Source organism: Ailuropoda melanoleuca, chromosome 11 (genome assembly GCF_002007445.2).
Source record: "Ailuropoda melanoleuca isolate Jingjing chromosome 11, ASM200744v2, whole genome shotgun sequence".
NCBI classification, from domain to species: Eukaryota; Metazoa; Chordata; class Mammalia; order Carnivora; family Ursidae; genus Ailuropoda; species Ailuropoda melanoleuca.
The window spans coordinates 69,111,592-69,128,545 of record NC_048228.1 but is presented as its reverse complement, the minus strand read 5'-3'; the positions used below and the strand labels follow the sequence as shown (position 1 = coordinate 69,128,545).

The window sequence follows — 16,954 nt, the reverse complement described above, 5'->3', positions numbered from 1 at the left end:
AGGAAGAAGCAGGCTCATAGTGGAGGAGCCTGATGTGGGGCTCGATCCCAGAATGCCGGGATCACGCCCTGAGCCGAAGGTAGATGCTTAACCGCTGTGCCACCCAGGCACCCCTGTAGGGTAGTTCTACTTTTAATTTTTGAGGAAGCNTTTATTTATTTATTTGACAGAGATAGAGACAGCCAGCGAGAGAAGGAACACAAGCAGGCGGAGTAGGAGAGGAAGAAGCAGGCTCATAGTGGAGGAGCCTGATGTGGGGCTCGATCCCAGAATGCCGGGATCACGCCCTGAGCCGAAGGCAGATGCTTAACCGCTGTGCCACCCAGGCACCCCTGTAGGGTAGTTCTACTTTTAATTTTTGAGGAAGATCCATACCTTTTTTTGCTTCATTTTTGGTCCTTTTCTTACTTCTTTTGGATTGATTCCATTTTATCTTTTCAGCTATAACTCTTTGTTTTTGTTGTAATCATTGCATTAGTGTTTATGATATACTATCTTTAAGTAATTTATATTCTTCCTTCAAGTAATATTATCCCACTTCACATATAGCGTAAAAACCTTATAATAGTATACTTTCGTTTCTCCCTTCCTACCTTTAAACAATTGTTACTATTCATTACGCTTTTACTTTTGTCATAATCCCCACAAAACACTGTTAGTTTTTATTTTTTTATTTTTTTTTTAATTTTTATTTATTTGACAGAGATAGAGACAGCCAGCGAGAGAGGGAACACAAGCAGGGGGAGTGGGAGAGGAAGAAGCAGGCTCATAGTGGAAGAGCCTGATGTGGGGCTCGATCCCACAACGCCGGGATCACGCCCTGAGCCGAAGGCAGACGCCTAACCGCTGTGCCACCCAGGCGCCCCCACTGTTAGTTTTTAAATAGTCAATTGTCTTTTAAAGAGATTTAAATAAGAGAAAAGTCCCCATATAATTGTCTATGTGGTTACCATTTCCAGTGCTCTTCATTCTTTTGTGTAGATCCTTTTCCCTTCTGCTACCATTTCCTTCTACCTGAGGACTTCCTTTGACATTTCTTGAAGTGCTAAAGCCACTGCTGATGCATTCTTTCAGCTTTTTTGATTCTTTAAAAGCCTGTATTTTATCTTTGTTTTTGAAAGTTTTGGGGGTTTGTTTTGGTTTGGTTTGGTTTGGTTTTTTTGCTGGGTATATAATTCTGGGTTGGCAGGGTTTTCCTTTTTTCCTTTCAGTAATTTAAAGATATTGCTTCACTATCTTCTCCATAGCATTGTTTCTGATAAGATATCTGCTGTCATTTTTACCTTTGCTACTTTGTACATAATATTTCTTTTTTTCTCTGGCTATTTTTAATATGTTTTCATTAAGGCTGGTTTTATTTAATTACATTCTGATGTCCTTTGGTGTAGTTTTCATCACGTTTCTTATGCCTGAGTTTTATTGATTTTCTTGGATCTGTGATTTCATTGCTGTCATCAGATTTGGAAATCCTTCAACCATGATTTCTTCAAATACCTTTTTTCTCCCTTCCCTGTCTCCTCTGAGGACTCTAATTACATATATATTAAGCCACTTAAATCTTTCCCACAGCTCATTGATGCTTTTTTTATTTGTAAAATTCTCTTATCTTTCAGTGTTTCACTGTCAATAGTCTATTACTATGTCTTCAAGTTCACAAATATTTTCTTCTGCAATATCAAATCTGTTAACCCCAGTGAGTTTTTTATCATGCATTATAGTTTTCATTTCTAAATATTCTATACGTATTTTTCTTATTCGTGTCTCTACTTAACTTTTGAACATACATTTAAGGTTATCATTACTATTCTAAATTTGTGATCTGTTCATTCTAATATCTGTGTTAGTTCTGGGTCAATTGCAATTGACTGATTTTATTCTCTCCATTATGGGACATATTTTTCTGCTTCTTTGCATGGTGGTAATTTTGGAATGGATTCCAGACATTACAAATTTTACCTTGTTGGTTGCTGAATACTCTCATATTCCTACACGTATCTTGAGGTTTGTTCTGGAGCACAGTTAAATCAGTTGGAAAGAGTTTGATCTTTCGGGTTCTTGTTTTTAAGATTAGTTAATTGGGGGCCAAAAGTACTCATTCTAGGACTAATTATTTCCTACTGTAAAGGCAAGACTCTTCTGTGTACTAGAGAACATACAAAAATAAATAATAAGAAACAATCCAATTTTAAAAAGAGAAAAACATTTGAACAGATACTTCTTCAAAATTTCTTCAAAATTTGAATGGCAAATAGGCAAATAAAAATCCACACAACACCATTAGTTATTAGGGAAGTGCAAATTAAAACCATGATGAGATGCGACAACGGATCTATTAGAATGACTAAAATTTTTTAAAACTGGCTATAACAAGTGTTGGTAAGGATGTGGAGGAATAAGAATTCTCACGCACTGCTAGGGGATGTAAAATGGTATAACCACTTTGCAAAATAGTTTGGCAGTTTCTTAAAATGTTAACCATACACCTAGCATAAGTTACAGCCATTCCACTCCTAGGTAATTACCGAGAGAAAATGAGGGCATGTGCCCCACAAAGATGTACATGTGAATGTTCACAGCAGTTTTATTTGTAAAAGACCAAAATTGGAAACAAATGTCCATCCACAGGTGAATAAATAACTTGTGGTTAGCCATTGAAAACTATTGTTGAAATACTGTCCAACAATAAAAAGGAATAAACTATAAATATACTCTACAATTTGAGTGGACTTCAAAATAATTATGCTGAGTGAAAAAAAACAGATAAAATAAAAGTACATACTATATGATGCCATTTAGATCATGTTCAAGAATATGCAACCTACTGTATTAAAAAAGTAAACAGATCTATATTTCCCTGAGGGCCTGGGGGAAGGGGGAAATCTGCTGGAAGAGGGAGGAATTGCAAAGGAGCACAAGGAAACTTTAGGGAGTGATGGATATGTTTATCATCTTGATGGTGATGATAATTTTATAGATATATACATATGTCAAAACTTACTAAATTGTATACTTTAAATATGTGCAGTTTACTGTATTTCAGTTATACCACAATAAAACTATTTCTTTTTTAAAAAGAATACAGGAGTTGGTTTAAAGTATGTTCTCACTGGCCAAATTCAAGACAAGTGTGCATGAAAAAAAAAATAATGGCAATTGTTAGAATAAGGAAAATAATCCATGAATCCACAGTGACACTAAAAAAAAGAGGGAAAGAAAGAGAAAAAGAGAAGGAGGTGGGAGCATACGTGATGGGGCTCTTCTTTACAAAAGAATGCCAGCCAAAGAATATAGAAGGAATGACAAAATTAGAAAATCACTATTTATCAACTCCCAAATTAATAATCAACTCAGGTAAAGACAAACAATCGATACTAAAATGTTGGGTAAAAGCAGTTCCATATATTAGCTGACTCATTGAGATATGATGAAATTACATTCAACATACATTGCTCTTAAAAGCAGAAAAGTATATATTACTTCAGGAAGTTCCTATCAAAATGGTAACAAAGGAGGGGAAGCTGTGAATCTTTGGCATGGAGGTATCGGTTCTAGGTAACCAAAAAAGTCATTACATACAACATAATTCCTGAACCCTACCAGTTAAGTAAAAGTAATTCTTCTGTGCCCAACGAGCCCTGAAAGTGTTTGGATAAGGTTTGCTGGGAATGGGAAAGGAAGAGATGCAGATGCTGATGGTTGGGAGTCAGCTGAGTGCGCTGAACCAGTAAGTTCATGGAGGTGTGTCGGGCAAGGACAGCCCTGCCTTAGGTGTTCCTCAAATAATTTACCTCGGTTTGTAATTATAGATTTGTTAGCATAATTACTTGACTCATGGCTGAATTCCCCCCACTAGACTGTGAGTACCAAGAGAGAAGGGACCTGGTCTTTCTGGACTCACCAGAATTCCACAGGGTGACTGGTGCATAGTAGGAGCTTGCTAACTACTTCTGGAATGGGTAAGTGAATGAGTGAGTGGATGGAGAATGACGACAGCAGGTACTTCTTTAACTGAACTGGCCTATGTTAAAGCTAGCTGTTGGCTGCACTTGTAAGCACCATGAGGGCAGAAGCCTGGCCTGTTCTTGTAACTGCTTTAGCCACAACACCTAGGACAGTGCCCGACATTTGCTGAACTAATGAATTAGAATAGCTCTCTCCATCAGACTATAAATTTTGTGAGGGCAAAGACAATTTTTGTAATCCCTCCAGTGATAAGCCCAGAGACCTACACATAGTGGGGGCTCAATAAGTATGTGAGAAGGAGCAAATGAATGACTGATGAATACGTGAATTCCCTCCGCATTGCCTTACTAACCAGTGAACATCGCAAACATTCTAAGGAGAAGTGGTTCAGAGAAGGCTGAGTGGAGAGGATTGTTGAGAAATGGCTCTGGATGGAAGGCCGGGTTGGCAGGGGCTAGACTGTAAGCAGGGGAGGAGACCCTGCGGTCCTTTCCCCTTTGGTGCCCCTATAGCTGGACTCATTTTGACTTTGCCAGGAAAATGCTACCCACTAACTCCCACTACTCCCCCAGTGTCCACAGCCAACATTCCCTGTTCGGTGGCCAGGCTGGCTGAGACCTTGGCCAGTGACCTCAAGGATGGCTCTCTGGAGTCTGGGCAGGCAGGGGGACATCAATAACCCAAGATTATTTTTGAAGCTCTGGATCTGAAAGTGGTGGTTTTGTTAAAGCATCATCCAAATGTAAAGAACACAAACACACACAAAACAAAGCAGAGGAAACCAGGCTAAACTTTTTGCTAATAAACATATCATTTAAAGGGAGCATTACATTCTGAAATTGAGCTTGCTGAGAGAATCACACAACTGTATTGTTCATATGCTCTGTGATTTGTTTGGGACACAGTGCTGCCTGCCATTTAGGTCTCAAACCTCATTACAGCAAATGCTTCTAGGACAGAAGTTTCTCTGCAGTCAGAGCTACAGACAAAGGCTCACTCATTTAAGTTACACTTTTCAACAACTAAATTCCAGCATGATGAAAGCATTGTTTACCTAGAGTTTACAGTACTGGATTTGAACTGATCCAAGTTCTTAAGTTGAGAGCTTCCAACAAAAAGGGAAGGCAGCCCACTGCTATGCTCTAGCCCCACCTGGAACCCTGTGGGAGAGCCCTGACAGATTAAGGAAAACTCCAGTTTGATTCAGGCTGGATCAGAGTTGATCCACTAAGCCAGCCAAAGAGAGCAGTGGCTTCTATTCCATCAGGTCATTGAAAAGAAAAAGAAATGCTTTAGCTTCTTGTTACCCAAACTGTGGATTTTGAAAAAGCAGCATCAGAATTACCTGAGAATTTTTTTTAAGATTTTATTAATTTATTTCAGACAGAGAGAGAGAGAGAGAGCAAGGGAGCATGAGCAGGGAGGAGAGGGAGAAGAAGACTCCCCACTGAGCAAGGAGCCCAGCGGGGAACTCAATCCCAGGACCTTGGGATCATGACCTGAGCTGAAGGCAAACGTTTAATCAACTGAGCCAGTCAGGTGCCTCCAGCCTAAGAATTTCTAAAAATGAAAAATCTTGGGGTGCCTGGGTGGTGCAGTCGTTAAGCGTCTGCCTTTGGCTCAGGGCGTGATCCCGGTGTTCTGGGATCGAGCCCCACATCAGGCTCCTCTGCTATGAGCCTGCTTCTTCCTCTCCCACTCCCCCTGCTTGTGTTCCCTCTCTCGCTGGCTGTCTCTCTTTGTCAAATAAATTTAAAAAAAAAATGAAAAATCTTTGTGACCCTGGATTAGGCAATGGTTTTTTAGATACTACACCACAAGCACAAACTACAAAAGGAAAAATAGATAAATTGGTCATCATCAAGTTTGGGCTTCAAAGGGTACTATCAAAAGAGTGAAAGGACAGCCTCTAAAGTGAGAGAAGATATTTGTTAATCATACATCTGATTAAAAGAAAAATCTAGTATCCAGAATATATAAAGAACACTTACAGCTCAACAATAAAAAGAGCACCTATTGTAAAATGTGCCCAGGAGGGGCACCTGGCTGGCTCAGTTCATAGAGCGTGCAACTCTTGATCTCAGGTTCATGAGTTTGAACGCCATTTGAGTACAGAGATTACTTTTTTTAAATGCATTTAAAATGTGTGAAGGATTGGGGCACCTGGGTGGCTCAGTAGGTTAAATGTCCCCTTCTGCTCAGGTCATGATCTCAGGGTCCTGGGATCGAGCCCCAGGGACTCCCTGCTCATCAGGGAGTCTGCTTCTGTTCCCTGACTCTCCCCCCACTCATGTTCTTTCTCTCTCTCTCAGATAAATAAGATCTTTAAAAATAAAATAAAATGTGCCCAGGATTTAAATAGATATTTCCCTAAAGAACATATGTTAATGGCCAAATTAGGACATGAAGAGATTCTCAACATTATTAGTCATTAGGGAAATGCAAGTCAAAAACACAATAAAATACCATTTCACACCCACTAGGATGACTATAATCAAAAAATCAGACAATAACAAGAGTTGGCAAGGATGTACAGAAACTGGAACTCTCTTACCCGTGGTGGGAATGTAAAATAGTGCAGCAATTTTGAAAACCAATTTGGGAGTTCCTCAAAAAATGCTAACATAGAATTATTATGATTCTGCGATTCTACTCCTAGGTATATATCCACCAGAATTGAAAACATATGTCCACACAAAAACTTGTACACAGGGTTATATCAACATTATTTATAACAGTCAAAAAGTGGAAGTAACCCATTTGTTCACCAATTGACAGATAGTTACACAAAATGTGGTATGTCCATGCAGTGGAATCAGTCATCAAAAGAAATGCTGTACTTCAGGGATACACAAATCAAAACAACAATGAGATATCACCTCATACTGATCAGAATGGCTAAAGTCCACAGTGCAAGAAACAACAGATATTGGTGATGATGTGGAGAACAAAGAACCCTCGTGCACCATTGGTGGGAATGCAAACTGGTGTAGGCACTGTGGAAAACAGTATGGAGGTTCCTCAGAAAATTAGAAATCAAACTACTGGGGCACCTGGGTGGCTCAGTCAGTTAAGGGTCTGACTCTTGGTGTTTCAGCTCAAGTCATGATCTCAGGCTTGTGCGATCCAGACCTGCATGGTGCTCTGTGCTCAGCAGGGAGTCTGCTTCTCTCCCTCTCCCTTTTCCTCTGCTCGTTCCCCCAGGCTCGTGTGCTCAATCTCTCTCTCTATCTCTCTATATCTCTCTCTCTCTCTCAAATACATAAACAAATCTTTAAAAAAAAAAAAACTACCTACAATCCAATGATCTCACTACTGGGTATTTACCCAAAAAATACCAAAACACTAATCTGAAAGAATATATGCACACCTGTGTTTAATAATTTTGCTGTTGCAGTGAAATTATGGAAGCAGCTCAATTTTCCATTGATAAATGAATGGATAAAGAAGATGTGGTATATATATTGTGATGAGCACTGGGTGATGGATGGAAGTGTTGAACCACTACATTGTACACCTGAAGCTAATATAACACTATGGTTTTTTTATTATGTTCGATTAGCCAACGTATTATAAATCATTAGTTTTTGATGTAGTGTTTAATGATTCATTAGTTGCATGTAACACCCAGTGCTCATCACCACACGTGCCCTCCTTAATACCCATCACCCGGTTACCCCATCCTGTCTCTAAAGACAAAGGAAACAAAAGGAAAAATGAACTTTTGGGACTTCATCAAGATAAAAGTCTCCTGCACAGCAAAGGAAACAGTCAACAAAACTAAGAGGCAACCCATGAATGGGGGAAAATATTTGCAAATGGCATTATGGACAAAGGGCTAGTATCCAAGGTCTATTAAGAACTTCTCAAACTCAACACCCAAAAAACAAATAATTGAGTCAACAAATGGGCAGAAGACAAGAACACTTCTCCAAGGAAGATATACAAATGGCCAACAGACATGAAAAAAATGTTCAACATCCCTAGCCATCAAGGAAATTCAAATCAAAACCACAATGAGATACCACCTTACACCAGTTAGAATGGCCAAAATTAACAAGACAGGAAACAACAAATGTTGGCAAGGATGTGGAGAAAGGGGAACCCTCTTACACTGTTGGCGGGAATGCAAGTTGGTACAGCCACTCTGGAAAACAGTATGGAGTTTCCTCAAGATGTTAAAAATAGAGCTACCCTATGACCCAGCAATTGCACTACTGGGTATTTACCCCAAAGATACAGATGTAGCGAAAAGAAGGGGCACATGCACCCCAATGTTTGTAGCAGCATTGTCCACAATAGCCAAACTGTGGAAGGAGCCGAGATGCCCTTCAACAGACTAATGGATAAAGAAGACGTGGTTCATATATACAATGGAACGTTACTCAGCCATCAGAAAGGATGAATACCCACCATTTGCATCGACACAGATGGGACTGGAGGAGATTATGCTAAGTGAAGTAAGTCAAGCAGAGAAAGACAATTATATGGTTTCACTCATATGTAGAACATAAGGAATTGTGCGGAGGACCGCAGGAAAAGGGAGGGAAAACTGAATGGGAAGAAATCAGAGAGGGAGACAAACCATGAAATACAACACTATGCTAATGATACTGGAATTAAAATAAAAATTTTATATTTTTATATAAAGAGATAATGATACTGGAATTAAAACTTAATTTTAAAAAGGAGGGAAAAAGGGAATGGTGTACTGATAAATGCCACAATATTCATGAGCCTTGAAAACACCATGCTTACTGAAAGAAACCTGACACAAAAGGCCACTTAGTGGACTATTCAATTTATGTGAAATGTCCAAAATAGACAAATCCGTAGCGACAGAAAGTAGGTTAGAGTTTGTTAGGCCGGGGGAGGGGAATCAAGCAATGACTGCCATCAGCCACTCGGTTTCTTTTTAGGGTGATGAAGATGCTCTGAAATAGATGGTAGTGATGGTTGCACAATATATTAAAAATCACTGAATTGTACACTTCAAAATGGTGAATTTTATGGTACGTTAATTATATCATATTAAAAAAAAAACTTAGGCTTCAATCCAGACTCACTGTCTCAACATCTGCATTTTAACAAGACCCTCAGTTACTATGAATGCACACGAAGGTTTGAGAAGCATTAATCTAACACACTGGTTCTTATACAATTGCATACGTGGCTGAAACTTTAAATCGGTGGGGGAGCTTCTAAAACTGCTCCCTGATTTAGTTATTTTTCTGTGTCTTGTCCTCCTAACTCACCTACCAGCCCCTGGGATGTCTGGGGTGGACTTCTTACCCCTTTACAGTTAGATGTCCATGCCAGGCAGCCCCTGCTTCTCAAAAATACACCCTGCTTGATAGAAAAGCAGGGCCTCTGGGCCAGATTGCTTTGTTCCAATCACAGCTGCCACTGACCAGCTGTGAGACCTCAGACACTTAAGTTTTCTCCTGCCTCAGTTTTCTCATTTGTAAAATAGGGTGGTAATAGCACCTACTTCATCAGGTTGCTGAAAGGAATAAATTCCTTAATAAAGCACTTAGAATAAGACCTGTTATACAGTAAGACCATATATACAGTTATTAGATATCGTTATTATTATATAAGCAAATATTATTCTTTTATAACATGTATTATATAGTAGTTATTATACACTGTATATTATTATATGATGGTAGCAACTCTTGGACCAGGACCACGTGCCCAGCACTATGCCGTGCTACAATCTTTAATACAGTTCTGGCAGTGATCCTAAGAGACAGCAATTCATCCAGCAAATATTTATTAAGCATTTGTCAACGATGTGCCTGACCCAGATGAGAAATTAAAGTCCAGGTATCTTAGTTCTGGCTGCGATAACAGAATATCATAGACTGGGCAGCTCATAATCAGCAGAAATTATTTCTCCAGTTCTGGAGGCGGGCAAGTCTGAGATCAAGGTGCCAGCAGGCTTGGTGTCTAGGGAGGGCCACTTCCTCTTCATAGAAAACCATCTTTTCTCTGTGTCCTCACATGGGGTGTCTTTTATAAGGGCACTAATCTCAGACCGCATCACCTCCCAAAGACCCCACCTCCCAATACCATCACATTGGAGATTGGGTTTCAACATAAGAACTGTAGGGGGACACAACCATTCAGTCCATAGCACCAAGGAAGTTAGGTGACCTGCCCAGAGTCCCAGAGCTAATGCGTAGGGAACCCCAGTCTGATTCCAGAAGCTAGAGCTCTAGCCAGCCATCTTCTGTGGCCTACCTTCGAAAGGGTACAAACTTGCAAAAGCAAGTGGCCTGTTGGGTGCAGGTACGGAAGGAGGTCTGGGGATCCCCAATATGAGTATGTGGGGTGGCCCTTTGGACCGAGGCACCTAGTCATCTGAAAGGGGAACGTGTTGCAGCCCAGCCTGGCGGGGGGTTGGTGCTCTGGGGGAGGGAGGGCAGAGGGTCTGCTGTGATCCCGCAGGAGCTTTCAGAGCCTGAACCCCAGCACAAGGTGGGGAGCACTGCTAGGACATGAAGAGAGCCTGAAGCCTTCTCCGTGAGCCCAGCAGACTCGGGGGCTCTGGAAGGCCTCACCTCTTCAGCGGCACACCCGCAGCCCACTGCCAGTGCAGCCCCAGCTCACAGAGCTCATTGCCACCCTTCTCAGCCCCTCAGCCACCAAAGCCACAGATCCTCACCTGAGCACACTTCCCCGAGGTTTAGTCTGCCTCTTTTTGTTTTTTTAGGCACTTTATGTTTTAAAGCTGCTGAACACAGAAGAGAAACTTTACCAAAATCCAACATGACTATAAATGAGTTGCTCGAACCCACTGTGTCCTATGTCCCCACAAAGCCCTCACACTCGACTCCAGATTCCTTCACCCGGCCAGACATTCTCTGTGCCCACGTCCAAAAGCCTGAAAAATAAAGTCCCTCACCCATCTGGCCCCAACTCTTGCCATTATTCAGACACAAACAATGTTTAAATAAACGCTGTTATTGTATATTCGGGTTCCAAAGTGGGCTTGACCCCATCCAGATGTTACTGCTTACACGACTGTCCTCTTTCGGGGAAACGGTGCAGAAGGCGCTGCGTTGGAGGCACTTCTCTGTAACTCACCACTTGGCTGTCCTCCTTCCAAAAGAAATTAAAGAAAAGAAAAAGAAAGAAAAAGACTGTTTCTGATGAAAAACACTAGTTCACTTCAGAATTGTGGCTTTTTGCCTTGCTAAAATTTCTCTTCACTTCCTCCACCCAGCCAGGAGTCTCACTCCTATGGAAATGCTGGAACCACTTACCCTCCAGTCAGAAGCTAACCTCAGAGAGGAGGGAAAAAAAGAGATATCCAAGTAATGGACTCAGAAAGAACGAAATATCGTGAAGGTATCTGTGTGTGTGTGTGTGTGTGTGTGTGTGTGTGCACGCGCGCGCACGCAGATGCTTGTGTTGGGGTAGTGGGCAGAGAAGAGGTAGGGAGATTCCACCCAGAATGATATTTACGACAGTGTTTTCACGAAGCAAAGAAACACCAGTCTAGCTGCTTAATTAGGTCATAACCACATTTGGTTTTCATTTACTCTTGACTTTAAGAGTCTTGGATGGGCACCAGGACTGGAAGTCACTGGGACCTGGGTCTCTGCATATACCTCTTTTTTTAAAGTTTGTTATGACTTTTTTAAAAACAAAAATTTTCAAGTAAACACGAATCAATTCACCATCTCAAGGTAGCGACTCTTTTGACGTCCCTGTGTCCTTTTCGTGTTGTCAAACATATTGCCTAATTATGCTCTCTCTGGTCTGATTCCAGAACGTCGCCAGGCCTGCTTAGCCCCGAGGGGCGAGGGGCACGGGCAGGGGGTGGGCAGCAGTCTGGTGGAAAGCTTGCAGAGTCAAAACACCTGGCTTCATAGCCCAGCTCCCTCACTTCCCAGGCTTTCCCACTGGGCCAAGTCATCTAACTGCTGAGAATGTCGGCTCTCTGGTCTCTAAATGGAGCATCACGCGCCTCACTGGCAGGGATGGTTAGAGGCCATGCGTAAAAAGTATAGGTGCTTTTACAACGTATCGTTTCCCCTCCTTAGCGTTTGATTGAGACATGCGGTCTATCTGCTTTCTTTTCTTGTTCCGTCTAGCCACGTGGTTCAATGTTCGTGCGGTCTCCCCACCAGTGCTTGTGCTGTTGCGCGGCGTTCTTGCCCTGGAGAGGGAAAGGCTCCACGAAGTGTTTTCCCTGAGAGCAAGGCGAAGACACTCCCAGCTCTGGCAGGGGCGCAGCTGCACCCAGATTAACAGCAACAACAAGGACCACAATGACATTCCTGATGCCTCAAGCTGAGTGCGTTCATGCCTTTCACCAGGATGCCTCGCCCTCGGCACCACTGACCTGCCCCACCAGAACATTCTCTATGGTGGAGCTGTCCTGGGCACGGCAGCACGTGTGGCCTCTGCCCACGGCACGCCAGGGGCAACCTTTCCACTCCACCCACCCCACCCCGCTCCTGCTGTCCCCCCAAACATGTCTCTAGAGGTTGCCAAATGTCCCCTGGATCACAGAATCGTCCCCCATGGGGAACCACTGCCTTCAAGCGTTTAGTGTTCCCAGCAGACGGGTGAGGCTGGCACAGCTCTCAGGGCCATCTTGAGGAAGCCATTAAGGGAACCCATTCACGGAGGCGGGAGCCAGACCCTCCCGTAACCACTCTGCCCACAGTGGGCCCTCATGGCAGCGGGACAAGAGTTGCTCTGACCCTCTCTGGTCTCGTTTGTAGAGCCTGAGAAACGGAGGGCAGGGCAGGGCAGGGAGAGCAGACAGGGCTGTTTTCTGGGAAGGGGGCACCTGTCCCTGGGTCACTGCCTTCCCACACTCCCCTGGGGGAGCGGACTGGGGCTCCCCAGCAAGGGCAGCCGGTGAAGGAGGGGGACAGCAGGTGAAGTGGTGTCCTGGGAGCCAGGAAAAGAAAGCGCGTGGGGAGAGAGTTGTTATCTATGGCCACTGCTGCTCATTACATAATTTAGGGAAGCTTAGCCTAGAAAACTGGCCAGTGAGGAGGCCCTGGATGACCCCAAAAAGAGCGAAAAGAGCAGGTCAAGAGGTTCAAACTATTTGTATTAATGTATCGTGAATTCCATGCATGCACTTTGTTTTTAGATAAAACATTCCATATGAAAGCCACAGTTACCATCATTCAAAGCACTTCTAATTCAAATTGTGCCATGAAATAGAGCGGCAGCTCAGGGTGAGTTTCAGCGAAGAGAACCGTGAGTTCCGGGCTCTCCTCCTTTGTAACAAGTTTGAGAACCCTATACCGGTGACTTAGATGATGAGGCAGACAGTCCCCTGAGGGAAGAGGCTCAGGTGAACTGGTCTCCGCTTCCCATACAAAGGAGACGCAGCCACCACCAGCAAATCTCCAGAGGGGGAACCAGAACCAGGGGTGTCTGGGAAAGAGCCTCTGGTAGAAGGTTCCAAGGCAAGACTGCCCTTGAAAATTCCAAAGGCATTCCAGAGGCAGCCAGGGCGCACTCTCCATAAATGAAAGGGGAGAACGACGAACTCGAGCCGATTATAACACACCCTACAATGCTAACATGCTTGGTTTTGCCGTAGTCAATAGGGAGGTAACTTCCTTTCAGATGATTGCACGATGAAACTTGGAATTGCAAGGTCTTTATGGGCTTTGTGATACAAACTGTCCCTCATAATACACGATGACCTCAAATGGATTTTAGAAAGAAAGTCACAAGGAAAACCATAGACCTTGAGGCCACTGCAGCGGGCCCCCTGAACACAGTAACAGTGTTACCCTTACAACTAGTACCTTCATAGGCTCCCAGGTACTCCCTGGAGTAGCACATAACCGCCTCTGGGCTTTCTGCACCAAAATTCTGACTCTGGACATCTCCATTTCTCCTAAAAACTGAAAACTGACTCTTCCTCTGAGGAAAGAAAGGCAACATCTAAAATAAGTTTTTCTTCATTGCTCTCACTTCGCCAGCTCTGTTTCCAGAGTCGGAGGAGCCTGGAGCAGATGCCACCCGGGGGGTGGGACTGGGGGGTGGGGGGAAGGACCAATTCCTCAGAATCTCCTGTCCACTCTCCAATTTTCTCCCATTCATCACCCTCTCCACCAAAGAACAGCCCTACTCTTTCCTCTTCCAATCTTGTTCCCGACGTTGTCAGAGTGGTGCGTAGGTTAAGAGGGTACTTTGGCATGCAGGGGGGCTTCCCACAAGTCAGGAGACCTTGGCCACGTCTTTGACTGAGGCTGCCAGCATCCTCAAAGTGAAGAAAAGTCAGACCAAAAGAAAGTTCTAAAAATCATGGGTCAGTTAAAACATTTATACTTAGCAAAGTACTACTTAATAACACACATACACAGTCAGTGCAAGGCAATTGTATCTCACTGATACATGTACACGTTATGTGTATCATCTAAACGTGAGACAGTTTGTGAATATGAAGCCAAAGGGCCTCCCCGCCTCCTTACCCCACCCCCTTCCTGTACCCACCCAGCCCTGCTCACATCTATAGGACAGTTGTTCTTCACAATAACCCTGTATACAGAGGAAGACTGTGTATCATTCGTATTTTCCCACTCGATGACGAAGGACACCAGAGCCTGGAAGGTTGTGTGAATTTCCCGTGATTGCAAAGCTGAGTGGCCCAGCAAGGAACCGAACCTAGGTCTGTGTATTTCAAATCCAAGGTTCTTTCTGCTAACGACACCTTACATCACCTCTTCCAAAGTGTTTTCTTTCCCCAGATAATGAGAACTGGCTGTGGTTCCCATTATTAGGTAGATGGAGATATCACTAGAGGCCCGCAATTCAAGAATAAATATGTGCTAAACCATGTCCTGGAGGAAACTCAAATGGAGGTGGAAAAGTCCAACAGACTTCATCCCAACCCCAGGACTGCAGCCCGCCCAAGGCCAGCAACCTTTCTGTTCTGTACTTCTCAGCTCTATATGTCAGCCATAGCGTCTCCCAGGTCATCTGAGCTCAGTAAGCACTCACCATCTGGCCCCACATTTATAGTGTTGACCATGTGCTGGGCACCAGGCAGCAGGCTGGGCACCAAGCTGGCTTGGGGATTCTCTCTGCCTTCTAGGCACTCAAGGCTCATGGAAGAGACAAGAAAGAGATAGTGGTTACCAGCAGGAAACCTCGGCCCGTCGGGCAATAATTTTGAAGTAAGTCCAACAATATAATAAGATTAAATGTCCAACAATAAGAAAATGTTTGAATGAAAGAATCATCCATATGTTGGAATTCCATGCAAACATTTGGAGAATGGTACCTCTCTTTTTCAACTGAGATGTAATTGACGTATTGTATTAGTTTCAGGTGTATGACATAATGATTTGATATTTGTAGGTATCGCCCAATGATCACTTGCACTAAGTCTAGTTACCATCCATGACCGCACAGAGTTACAAATTTTCTTCTTGTGATGAGAACTTTTAAGATCTACTCCCTTAGCTACTTTCAAATCTACAACAGAGTAGTATTAACTATAGTCACCGTCCTGTACGTTACATCCCCAGGACTTACTCTGGAACTTTAAGTGTATGCCTTTTGGCCACCTTCACCCATTTCGCCCAACCCCACGACTGTGAGTCTTCATTTAAAAAGATGAGCCAAAGTCTTTTTAAGTGGATAACCCAAGTTAAAAATGGTATACAGAATATGTTCCCTATGCAGATTTATAACACAGATCATCTAAATACAGAAGGAAATGCACCCAAATATTAGCAGAGGTTGTCTCTGAGTGGTGGGATTATGCATGGTCTTAATGGGGTTTTAGTTAAGCTTATCTGTGCTTTCAGATTTAATAAGTAACATGTTTGGGGCGCCTGGGTGGCGCGGCGGTTGGGCGTCTGCCTTCGGCTCAGGACGTGATCCCTGCATAATGGGATCGAGCCCCACGTCAGGCTCCTCCTCTATGAGCCTGCTTCTCCCTCTCCCACTCCCCCTGCTTGTGTTCCCTCTATCTCTGTCAAATAAATAAATAAAAAATCTAAAAAAAAAATTTTGAAAAAAAACAAGTAACATGTTTTACTCTTGTAATGCACAAAAACCCAGTAAAGGTCATTTTGGCTATAGCTACAAAGAATGCCACAAATCATGGAGGAAGGCTTATGATAACACCCAGCAAAAAAGCATCAGTAAGGAGACTGTGTAAACAATACGCTCTCTAGTTCCCATGAAAAATAATAATAATAAAGGGGGAAAAACGCACCTTGAGGGACTGGAAGGCCACACACTGAAATGTGATCGATGTTGTCTTTGGAGAGTGATTTCTTTATCTATGTTTTTCTTGCATTGTTTCAAGTTTCCTAGAATCAACGTGAAAAGCTGCCACGCACCGGAGATGAAACGGTCCATGATTAGGCACAAACAGGCTGCAGTACGGGAGTGAGGACAAGGGTAGATGGACGCTTGTGTTTCCGGCAAGTGTCACAGGCCACCCAAGAGGGGGAGTATTTCAGCCTCCGACTCCCACAAAAAGCGGATTTTTCCACTCAGAAGAGATTGAAATGCCCTCTCCAATACCAGAGCACACCAAAAATGCAATTCTAAAACGATCTTGGCAGAGGTGAGTGGCCTAAGAATGCAAAGATACAAAACAAGTCAGCGAGGGCCGAGGGACAGCTGTAGCAACAACAGCCATTTCTGCTCAGCGGCTAAGGCGAGAAGACAGCCCCGAGCAGGGCAGAGCGGGGAAACCAAGCCTTCCAAATAAAATGTCAATTAAAGCTTCCTTCTCAAAGACTGTCTTCTCAACAAATGTAAAATCAAAGCCTAAGAACTTTCTATCATGAGTATTGAAAGACCTGATATTATCTTCTGCCCATTTTATGATTTGTTTATTTGTTTCTCGTGTATTGAGTTTGAGAAGTTCTTTGTAGATCTTGGATACCAGTCCTTTATCTGTAGTGTCCTTTGCAAATATATTCTCCCATTCCGTGGGCTGTCTCTTAGTTTTTTTGACTGTTTCCTTGGCTGTGCAGAAGCT

General features: G+C 43.1%; 1 protein-coding gene across 1 annotated transcript in view; it reads right to left on the bottom strand.

Annotated features, from left to right (window-relative positions):
• Window positions 1–16,337, bottom strand: part of LNX1 (ligand of numb-protein X 1) — a 383,575-nt gene extending 367,238 nt beyond the window's left edge. The window contains exon 1 of the mRNA XM_034671796.1: window positions 16,178–16,337. The gene's annotated coding sequence lies outside the window, so the exon portion shown is untranslated. The remainder of the gene's footprint in view (window positions 1–16,177) is intronic.
• Between the last annotated feature and the right edge of the window lie 617 nt (window positions 16,338–16,954).